The 12,441-nt window shown below is 32.9% G+C and overlaps 1 protein-coding gene across 1 annotated transcript in view; it reads right to left on the bottom strand.

The window, feature by feature from the left end:
* Window positions 1–11,108, bottom strand: part of MGAT4C (MGAT4 family member C) — a 401,472-nt gene extending 390,364 nt beyond the window's left edge. The window contains exon 1 of the mRNA XM_041738643.1: window positions 11,072–11,108. The gene's annotated coding sequence lies outside the window, so the exon portion shown is untranslated. The remainder of the gene's footprint in view (window positions 1–11,071) is intronic.
* Window positions 11,109–12,441: the final 1,333 nt, after the last annotated feature.

Below are 12,441 nucleotides of genomic sequence, written 5' to 3'. Positions count from 1 at the left end.
TAATGTGAGATTTTACATATAATTTTTAATTTATTTTATTATTTGCTATTTTTCTTTAAAATATGAAATAAAGTGTGCCAATATTAAAACATATGTACTTAGCAAAACATAAATAAATTGATTACAAATTAGAGTAAATATTAGTTTGTTTGTAGGAAAAGCCACAGGTTAACTTTGTAATAAAGTTGAAAATTGTATATAGGCAAATTATGCAACTCACTCCATGCATGGGTTATCTTTAATATTATTCTCTTTTATAAAGGATGGTTTCTCAATTGATTATATTCTATGCTTAACATCTGGAAAGTGAAATATATTTCATAGACAAAGATATATGTTTGTTTAAAACATGAGGACTTTAAATCTTGGAAAATGAATCCGTATTCACTTCAAAAAGTTCAGCAAAATAAATTCAAAGTAACTTAAAGTATTAGAGGAAAATCACAAAATAATGCAGATACTGTGAAGTGGGCTACAGTTCTAATGAGGTCTAAAAAATGACAATAAAACCCACTTAAAAACAAAACAAAAACAATTAAATTGATAAAATTACATTACTATTTTTGGAGAAAATATTTAATTTCTATACATGAAAATATACTTCATGTGAATTAAAAGTAAAGAAAACTGAAAACATATTGGGGTAACGTGGACAAAGCTTTTTCACTGATTATGTGATTATTATTATAGTGTAAAAATTAAAAATTTCATTCTAGGCAATAGATTAATGTTGGTTCCTTTAATTTTTTGCACATGAAGTTTTCAGATTGTGATATTCTTGATATCATTGATATACAGTATCTTTTATAACAATAAAATAATAATAATGGAATTTCTAAGTATTTATTTAGATAGCAGTGGTAAATTAGATTATTATTTGAAAATATATATCTTCTCCCTTGCCTTCTCCCTTGCCAGTCAAGAGGCCTCTTGACTTTGGGCTTTGTCATGTGACTTGCTTTGGCCAATACAATGTTAGTGACTATTATAGCAGCATGAGGAAGTTTGAGTTCTTGGGCTTGTTCTTTCCCACTTCTGCTATGACCATAAGAAGAAAACGGTAGATTCTAGCTAGCTTGCTGGTACTGAAAGGAGGCTGAGATACATGGAGCAGAGATGACAAATTCCAACATGACACTGACTATAGGAATCAACTACAAATACTTTGATAGAAAACACAAATTTTAAAGTTAGGAGTTTCACCGACCTACTGAGTTTAAATTACCGCAAAATGGGGAAGAGGGGTGAGTAGTGACATTCCTTTGAGGAAGTACATGTGGTTGATTACTGCTTAAGTTGGATGATTGCTATGGACAGACACATAAGAACAGATTAGTGACTTTTCAACAGTATGGATGAGAAATTTTTCCAAAGGTACTTATAAGGGTAAATTATTGAAAATGGAAAAGATGAATCAGAAGATACTTTGAGAACAAGAAGTTGTAGAATTGAGTATTGATTATGTAGCATGGTGTCAGTCATATATGACAAAAGAAATGAATATCTCAATATTTAGGGACAGATTGACAATGAGGACGATGGTTATTAAAACTGAAGTGCAAAATAGTGCAATGGTCACCTAACAAAAATACTAGAAGTAGAAAAAAGTGTGTCAGCCTTTTGAGCATTCTCATGTAAAGACAATTGTCAGGGAGTATCCGTGGTATCAAAATATCTTAAAATATCTTAAAACAGTAATGACTCTCCTGTTCATAATAATATGGGCAGGTCATTCTTATAAGGGATATATATGCATTTTCTTATTTAATCTGAATCATTTTATAGTGACAGAAATGTTATCTTCATTATATTAATGGGGAGGGTTTCATATTTTTGCCTAAATTCACAAACAATAAAAAGAGGAGAGGTAAGATTAAAACAAAAGTTGTCAAACATAGGACCCCATGACCTTAAACACTAGCCTTGCCTGAAGAATTAAAATAATAAATACAATTTCCCTAGGGCAATATCATAGGGATCAAGCTTATTCATTTTTGTTATGTACAGAATATTTTCTCACGAAAGGTATGTGAATTGATAAAAAACAAATCTCAATTTTTTTTTTTACTTTCATAAGTAAATGTTGTATGGTGTGTCTTAGCCATAAAGACTTATGGTTAAGTAAATAATGTTGTGTTCCTCACCTGTCACAGTGATTATACAACAGACCATCCAAAAATAAGAAATAAAAAAAAGAATAGCTCAGATAATCATAGTATAATCATAATGTTTTTCTTGAAGATACCACACTCTTCCCACGCAGTGTTAACCTTACTCTCCCTTACTCTAGGAGAGAAAAAATAAAGCTAGTAAGTAAATAAAATATCAAGTAGTTGTAAATTATACGAAAAAAGAAAAAGTGTGGTAACAGTATAGGGAGTGACCATAGGAAGGGGAAGCTGGAGCAATCTTTTTGAGGAGGTGATATTTGAAGTGAATATGTAAAATGGGGGAGTAATTCCTCCCATGATATCTGGTGGAATAATGTTCTTGGTGGAGGAAACAGCAAAGTATATGTCCTCTGGCAAGCTCATTCTTGGTGTACTCTAGGATCAGCAAAGACAACAATGTGGCTGGAACACAGCAAGCCTGAAGAAAGGTTCTAGGTGGGATGGGAGAGATGACCATAGCAAGATCAAGCAGGATATTTAATTTATATTCAATAAATTTATATTAAGAGATTCTGATTTCATTCCAAAAGTGACGAGAGGTCATTTGTGGGATTATTAATAAGAAAGCAATGGATCAGATATATTAATTACTTCTTACTGCCTTTTGTATTAGGGTAATTCCTACTATCTTTGAGTTAGTGTAAATATTCACATATCTACTTTTTAGAAGTTAATATACTGATAAGTCATAGATTTAAGCCTATTTTCCAAAGTCTAAGTAATTGATATTGGATTATTTCCCAAAGTGTGTTACTAGAGCACTGTTTGTATGATATACTCTATAAAAAACAGGGGGTGGACTAAGTAATTTTATAAAAAGATGGTTACATATTTTGAAATGTTCCTTCCTGAGAAGGAACAGTCCAAAAACGACTGAAAGTCCTAAAGTAAAGAAACATATTTAACCCAATATCTCACAGATGCATGTGACCGCAACAACTGTTTATCACTTAATGCATATCTCCATTATGTAGAATTAATTTTTTATTCAAATTTTTGCAGATCATTGTTTTTGAAAGCACCCCAGGAGACTTTGGTGTTTTCTGGAACCACACTGGGTTTGGAGGAGGTTTTAGTAATAGGCAATAGGACTGGAAAATCTTGTCTTTCACTTCAACCATTTAAGATTTCATTTGAACAAAGGCCCATCCTGATTTTTGAAAAAAATGAAATTCAATGACAAAGGAAAATAGCCTACCATGTCCCTTTAGCAAGGTCTTCTTCTTCTTCTTCTTCTTCTTTTTTTTTTTTTTTTCACTTAATGGCACTTGTTTACTTTATGGCTAATTAGCTAACTTACCAAGCAAGACTGAAGTTTTTTTTTTTTTTTTCAGAATTGGCTAACTATACTAGTAAATAGAGAGCACAACTCTAATCTTAATTAAGCATTTTTCATCTTTGTACCACTGATTATCGCAGTCAGATAAAGAATAAAGTTCTGTAGCCAGATGATAAAATTTGTAACATCCCATTAATTATGGGCTTGAGGAATCTCATGGACACTTTAAAAAATATGGGTATTCAAGAAGATAAAATATAATAGATATCATAACTTAATCCTCATATATATGCATAATATCACAATTATTTAATGAAACTTTTAATCCTAACAATGTATCATTTTGAGAGAAACACCACATTTATATGAGTTTTAAATTTACAACAAATTTAAATTTACAATAAAGCCAAGCCCTATTTTTGCTGTCTCACATTTTTCCTCATCTACTTTTTTGCCTAGTAAGTACATGTTTTTTTAGAACAACTTTAGGTTCACAACAAAACTGAGAAGGTATAGGGAGTTTCCATATATTCTTAGTTTCTTCACATGCATCACCTCCCCTAATATCAATTTCCTGCACCAGAGTGATGCATATGTTACAGTCCATAACACCTACACTGACACATTATCACTTATAGATTTTTTATACATTTTTAGCAAATGTATGACATGTATTCACCATTAGAGTAACATACAGAATTGTTTCACTACTCTAAAAATCCTTGTGCTTTGCTTAGTTATTTCTTCCTCCTAACTCCTAGCAGTCACTGATTTTTTAACTGTCTCCATATTTTTTCCTTTTCCAGAATCTGGTTGGAATCATACAGTTTGTAGATTTATATTGGCTTCTTTCACTTAGTCACATGCATTTAACTTTCCTCCGTGTCTTTTCATGGCTTGATAGCTCATTTATTTTTAGATCTGAATACTATCTCATTGTTCAGATGTAGCACAGTTTACTCACCCACCTCTTAATGAAAGACATCATGGTTGCATTCAAATTTTAGAAATTATAAATAAAGCTGCTATAAATATCTGTGTTTTGGTTTTGTGCAAACATAAGTTTTCCACTCCTTTGGTTAAGTACAAAGAAGCATGATTGCTGGATCATATGGTAAGATTATGTTTAATTTATAAAAAATCACCAACCATCTTTCAAAGTGATTGTACCATTTCACATTTCTTACCAGCAATGAATGAGAATTTGTGTTGTTCCACATCCTCACCAATATTCGGTGGTGTCAGTGTTCTAAATTTTTGCCATTTTAATAGGTGTGTCATGGTATCTTGTTTTAATTTGTTTTTTTTTTTATAATTTTTTATTTATTTATGATAGTCACAGAGAGAGAGAGAGGCAGAGACACAGGCAGAGGGAGAAGCAGGCTCCATGCACCGGGAGCCCGATGTGGGATTCGATCCTGGGTCTCCAGGATCGCGCCCTGGGCCAAAGGCAGGCGCTAAACCGCTGCGCCACCCAGGGATCCCCCAAGGATCTTATATCCAATTATTTGGGATTTACTATAAAGACAATCATGTCATCTATAAAGAGTTTTATTTCTTACTTCCCAATAGGCATACCATTTATATTTTTTCTTCTTGTTTTATTGCATTAGTTAGAACTTCCAGTACAATGTTAAGAAGTTGTAATGGAGAATATTCTTTTTTTTTAGGGTTTTAGTTATTTATTAATGAGAAACAGAGAGAGAGAGAGAGAGAGAGAGAGAGAGAGAGACAGGCAGAAGGAGAAGCAGGCTCCATGCAAGGAGCCCGACGTGGGACTTGATTCCGGGTCTCCAGGATCATGCCCTTGGCTGGCGGTGGTGCCAAACCACTGAGCCACCCAAGCTGCCTAATAATGGAGAATATTCTTGCTTTTCTGGAACTTAGCCAGAAAATTTGGAATTTCTCACTATTAAGTAAAATGTTAACTGTAGGATTTTTTGTTGTTGTTTTGTTTTGTTTTGTTTTGTTTTTTTGTAGATGTTTATACAGTTGAGGAACTTCTTTTCTATACCTAGTCTGTTGATATATCCATAGTATATCTTTTTATAAATAAGCCATATAAATCTATTATTTTCAGATAAAGAAATGGGGTCTTCTGTGATGTTATTTATGTGGAAAAAGGCTAAAATATGAAGAAAAGAGAGGAAAACTAGAAAAAAACCCCAATACAATGAGTTGCAATTTAACAGGTTATCAAACCTAAATATATTTAAGTAACATGAAGATATTTTACAAGGACAGCTGGCAATGAGAATACCTTTTATATTATTTTAATTTCTTGGGCCTAAGTTGTTACTCTCTATATGACTAATGTCAAGCTCCCCACTTTTCTCTCCCCCCTCTGTTTAATACATACATATATATAATATATACCATACGTAACAAAATATAATACACACATATATACATATACATATTTGGGGTGGTTTAAAAAAATTAAAACCGTGTTATACAGGTCTGGAAACCATTTGTTACCTTATAACTGTTCTAAAGAAATCATCTCATGTCCTCTGGTGTCTGAGTTATTTCTAGAGAAATTAAAATATCTCTCATCACCTCCAGGATTCAGCTTAGCTCATTTGAATGGAGATTAGTTATGCTATATTTTCTTTAGCAGTGTTCACCTGAATCTATAAAAAGTCCTACTATAATAACCAACAAATTTCTTAATTTCTCCACCAGTGGGTCACACATAATAAATTTATTTGCTAAGAATTTATTATATAAGGTTAACCACCTTTGAAAGAAATGTAAGAAAAAATATTTATAACTTAGAATATAACCTAGATTTTAAAGAAATAAAGCAAATAATTTTGCCAGACTTAACCATATTTGAACGAATAGCATAAATAATATGCCTAAAAAATCAATCAGAAGCAAAATGAAGCATGTCTAGTATAAATAGTGACACTAACTTATGAATCAAAGTATATTTTGTAGATTCATATGCATTTCAGAGATACTAACCTTTAATTCATTTATAATTAAAATGGTATAATTTTTTAAAAGTTTTCTTCTAAAGACAGATTTAGCTCTGTGTTCTATGTACTTCTCTTCCTCCCTTCTAACCTGAAACTGAATAAAATTTCTTATTTCCCTTGCTGAAATTCTATTTCAAAATAAGTTGTATTAGGTATCAGTTGCCTGTAAGTCATTCTCCTCTTTCTCAATAATTTCTCATTATTTGTTCCTTATTTCCTGTTTTCTTTCTCCATTTTAAAATTATTTACTTATTTATTAAGATTTTATTTATTTATTTGACAGAGAGAGAGAGAGAGAGAGAGAGAGCACAAGTTGGGGGAGCAGCATGAGGGCAGAGGGAGAGGGGGAAGCGGCTCCCTGCCGAGCAGGAAGCCCGAAGTGGGGCTAAATTCCAGGGCCCTGACTTCATGACCTGAGCTGAAGGCAGATGCTTAACTGACTGAGCCACCTAGGCACCCTATTATCTGTAACTTTTTTTATCCTGTACAAATGTCCAAACACTGTCTGGAGCGGTCCACTGTATAATCATTATTATTCCTTAATAAAAGTGATACTTGCTTTTAAATGAACTCTATTGTGAAATATATTCTCCACAAGAATGGCTGAGGCAATTTCTTTTTCCTCTTGTTTGTTGTAACCCCAAAGAAACTAACTGCTGTAACTTTCACATCTATACCTTTTTCTCAGACTTTGCTTTTCAATTTGATCAAAAGCTGTCCATTATGAAAAAAAGCTGCCCATTATAAATCTTTGTTCAAATCCTACAGATCTCAAAATAAAGAGAAAATAAATAAAAATAAATATTATTATTTGCAATATTTCTCATATGTTGGATCCCACTGTTTATTACTTATTTTGTTAAAAGGTATGGATTCCTTAGTAACAAAATCTGTTTGATCTACCACTTTTATATACTTTTCCCTTTCTTCTTTGTTCTCACTAATTTGCATACCTAAAGAAATAATGAATTTATGAAATTCAATACTAAATAATGCCATTCAATATTAAAATAGAAACATAGTAGAACCTAATCAAACAATAGTTAGGGTAGAAGGTATGTTTATTATCTGATCCACAATCTAATATGTCAAGTGTATTTTATAAAAAGATACACCTGGCTATTGCATACTTTACTGTAAGATTACTGATGCTTATTTTTGTTTGTTTATTTATTGACATATACTTGTCACACAAAGTTATATTAGTTTCAGGTGCATAACATAGTGATTCAATTACTCTATTTGTAATACTATGCTAATCACAAGTAGAGCTACCATCTGTAGTGATGCAGACCATGGAGAAAGAGGGGAATGGAGGGAAATAGGTAGAGAGATAGATCTATAGAGATAGATAGATAGATGATAGAGAGATGAAAGATGAAAAGAATATTAAGCCCAAGAGTTATGAGGAACTCTTAAAACATATGATCTACTAGAAGAGAAAGAGAAGGAAAGGAAACTCTAAAAAATAGGAAAATCAAACAAACAAAACAAATTTATGAGAAATGTGATGTTGGAGAAGTAAAGGGAAAAATGTTTCAAAGAGAGTGAATAGTCAACATTTCGATACTTGTGGGAAGCCAAGATGAGAACTGAAAAGTTTCCAGTGAATTTATTAACAAGAGTCAATTGGCTACCTGAGAAAGTTTGGAAGACACATGAAGGTAGAAGAAGCTTGGAAAGAACTGAAAGTAAAGTCATGAAAATAGTGCCCGGGAAAAGAAAAAAAAAAAAGTTTGAGCAGAAACAAGGATAACATCGAGAGGGCAATGTACTATTCCAGCCATGGAATGGTAAATATGTGCAGAGACCACAAAGACTTCCAGTGGGAAGGATTTTACAAAGAAAATAGAATTGAAGATCAGGAATGGAAGTTTTGCAGAGTGAAGTAGATACCTGAAAAGTCAGAAGTAAAGGAAAGATCGAACATTGACAAAAGTTTGGGTTCTTCCATCCACTATAAAAAGTGGAGAGAAGAGAGACATGGATGCAAATTGAAGTAAGCTTTCAGGATTCAGAGGCAAAAGAATGTGGGGGAACCTGTCAGATGATTTTGTTTTCTCAATGAAATGAGGTACAAGATTATCAGCTGTAAACAAACAGGAGAGCAAAGAAAGCAAAGGAAATTCAAAAAGCAATAAAAATAACTTTCTAAAAATATTTCTCAAACAATGTGTGGAAGGAGAGAATATGTGACAAAGGTGTCCCATTGTCCTTGAGATTATGAAGCACTGAATTTTCCTGCTGTTCATAAACTCCAGTTTTCCCCTCAATGATAAAAATAAGAATGCTCTGAGATGGAATAATTTCACCAGAAGCAGGCATGAGGCTTGGTGGCAAGATATGATGGTATATAGTGGCCTCTACTCTGAGCCACGAAGGACAGATGGAACCTGCACAGGAGACAGTTAGAAAAAACACTGGTTCCTGGGTATGAATAGTCAAAGTAAACACTTCAAAGTAAAGCATTCTGGGAGATCCTACTGGGCCATACTCATCAGAGGGTGGAGGTGCTATACCTGCTTTTCTTTCCTGTCTTCTGAATACAAGAGATAACAATTGTAGTTTCTAATAGCAAAGGTAATAATGGAAATGGTGATGCATATACTATTAAACATGGTTGTTATCCTATAAGAATATTTTTAGGGTATTTTATTTATTTATTTGAGAGAGAGAGAGAGAGAGAGAGAGAGAGCAAGAGTGGTGGAGAGGGGCAGAGGGGGAGGGAGAAGCAGACTCCCCGGGGAGCAGGGAGCGACATGGTGTTTGATCTCAGGATCCCAGGATTATGACCTGAGCTGAAGGCAGATGCTTCACTGACTGAGCCACCCAGGCTCCCCATGTCCTATAAGGATATTTTTGTGCATCTGAGATTTACTTCAAAATTTGGAAGGATACAAAGTCAAAGACTTGGGACTTTCTGCTGTTGTTGCTGGCTGCAAGTGCCTAAGGGCAAGGCGCACTCTTTAAGAGAGCAGAAATCACTGAACATTGGCTGACTTTTTCTTTTCTTTTTTCTTTTTTTCTTTTACTCTATGGAGTGATGTAATTGGTCTTTACTTATTACTATTATTATATTCTTGCCTCTGCTCCCCTTGAACCAGAATCTCTTTCAGTGCCAGGGCTGTCTTTTTATTTCTTTCAGTACAATGTACACAGCTGGAGTACTTAAAATGAGTTGTATTAAATGCATACATAATTTAAAAGAAGGTAAAAGGGAAAAATGGTATTGTTACAGTTTTTTAGGCTCATGCATTAAAGGGCAGAATTATTTTTAAATCTGAAAACTTAATTCTCATTGAATTTTATCTCTGTCTCTGATTCTTCCTGTGTGTAAAATACTCTTACCTATTTGTCCTTAGCCCAAACTGTAATATAAATTCATTATTTTCAAGCATATTTGTTGAATCATCATTAAATCTGTACTTATATCATATGTTCCTTTTCTTTTATAAAGTACAGATTTCCTCTCATTGAACATTTAGCAAGATAGATTGTCAATAAATACTTATTAAAATGATCAAATGACCATGAATATTTATTAGTGACCAGCTAGACTGACATTGCCAGCTGCTTATACCTTTGAAGCTGGGAATACTATTCTGAGGTAAATTCATAAAAATATTTAGACTAAAATTTCATGGATATATATTAAATCTTACATTTAATTGAACTACTGAAAAAAGAGACTATGGACAAGTCCACTTAAAAAAATAGATTTAGCTTTAAATGCATCTGGTTGGTTGTAAAGTCTTTTTTTTTCAATATATATGTCATTGTTTTCTGAACAAATGCTTGGCAAGAAAATGAAGAGTTATATAAATGTAAACTTCAAACTATAAACTTCTCTAGGGATTACATTGCTATAACGTGTATATCTGCCATCATCTAAAATTAATTGTGTACATGTCAAATATTTGTATATAGTTATCTGTGTGTGTATTTATTGCCATTTTAGACAGATATGAATTCAGAGAGAGTTCACAACCCTTAGAAATTTTTGTGGAAATAATGAGACACATTACAGGTCAAAGAAATTCATGTGATAAACAAAATCATGTATATTGTATACATGGGTATAGGTTATATTATTTACAGCTAAAGTCACAAAAGCAATACACAGACAAACTCACTTAGAATACTATCTCGAGATTTTCAAATTTTTAAAATGAAAGTTTAAGGCGATTAGAAATACCTGCAAATAAACTCAAAGGCCAAATTTGGTTGGGTCCTTGAAACTTTATGGTGGTGAGCTTAAGGGCAAACTTAAAAACACGGATTCACTCTCAGCCATGGAATCAGAAAAATACTGACTTGTCCCCCTTTGTCCTGCCCAGGCGATCAACAGCATAAAATGTGAGATAACACCACATTTCATGCAACAGAAGAGTAGTTTAAGACTCTCCTACCTCAAATACAAATTTAACACGTAAAATATGACTCAGTCTTTAGGTTTATTTTGCTGTAACATACAGGCAAAAAGCATTCTGAGAAAATGTGGTTCAAAAGAAAAGAAAATATTTTATGACTTGCAACATAGAGAAGCTGTTGCTTCTCTTCTCTCTGACCACATTATGGTGTAAAAGCATTTCTTATCAAACTTTCACCATAGCAAAGAAAAAGAAAGCTTCTCTTACCAGAGTGGAATAAAGCGTCAACCTTGCTATAAGGTTTTCTGCAGCTCTTGTTTGAAAAGACAGATCCAAAGCAGCTTTGTGCATACAACTGACCTGGCTGATCTCCAGCCCTTGTACAAACAAAGCAAAGCAAAACAAAACAAAACAAAACAAAACAAAACAAAACAGTATAATTGGCTCTCAAAAAACTGTCATAAACATTCATCATGATGGTTCTTGCATGTTGAATCTAGTCACTGTTACCCTAGTGGACTTTTTTCCAAACAGGAAAATTACATTTCTACTTTCAAATCTTACTGTTTGGTTTCCTCTATTCAATGCTGAAATTAGTATCCTTAAAGAAACCATGAATGTGTGAGTGTCCACTCTATTGCTATGTCAAGACCTTTGGGTTCTGGAAGTATGGTCCAGGCTTAAAAAAATAAATAAATCAAGACAATGTTGTCTAATAGATTTACTTTGCATCCGTATGTCTTTATTTTTAAAGTTGACAATACTCGGCCCATTATTTACATGTGAATGAGATATCAGTATTTTTAAGTCTCTTTCATTTGCTATTTGAGAAAAGTCAAGTGAACATTCCACATCTTTACTTTGCACAGAAGGCACATTAATAATGCCTACAATATACCCTAGAGTCCGAGACCAACTGTGCTGCATTTCTAAGTCATGTTAAACATTCCACTGTTCCTTTGCCCAGACTCTCAAAGGGGTCCAGACTCAATCATATCCTTTAATTTTTATGGGAACAATGAAGGTGTCACACAACTTGGGCTCTTTTCCTAATTTTTAAACATTCCATTTTTAAGGGAGCACTAAGTGATTATAATTATGAATGGCATATTCCTATTACCAAAAAAAATAATGCTAGATCAAAAAAATAAGCTTCAATGAAAAACTGCACTCTCAAATTTACTACTTCTTATAACCATCTCTGCAATATGTTCATCTTACAACTACATGAGCATGTAGTCTTTGCCTTGCTTCCCATGTGTACAAAGCTAAACAGTTATCAGTAATCCTACCATTTAAAAAAAGATGAGTTAACTGTGTAGAAGGGTTTCAGGTATTTTTTTCACTCTTATATTTGATGGTTTATTTTTAATCATACAAATTAAGCAAGTACAACAAAGCAGTTTATGAATATACAAATTATGATTGATTGCATCAATCTCTAAAAATGACAAATTATGACAATTTATAAGATATGTTCCCTAGAAGCAAGTAAAATTTAGGATACCCTGTAAGGGTAAAATTCTATGTATTACTGAGTCTTATCAAGTAACATCTTTAAATTAAAAGAACCTAAAAGTTTGAATGCTGAACATTCCTTACTCATATTTGTAGATATCAGTGTCATTTAATGATTT

The sequence above is a fragment of the Vulpes lagopus genome, chromosome 23 (genome assembly GCF_018345385.1).
Source record: "Vulpes lagopus strain Blue_001 chromosome 23, ASM1834538v1, whole genome shotgun sequence".
Taxonomy (NCBI): Eukaryota; Metazoa; Chordata; class Mammalia; order Carnivora; family Canidae; genus Vulpes; species Vulpes lagopus.
The sequence above is the reverse complement of the archived record's forward strand: the minus strand, read 5'-3'. Positions and strand labels throughout refer to the sequence as shown.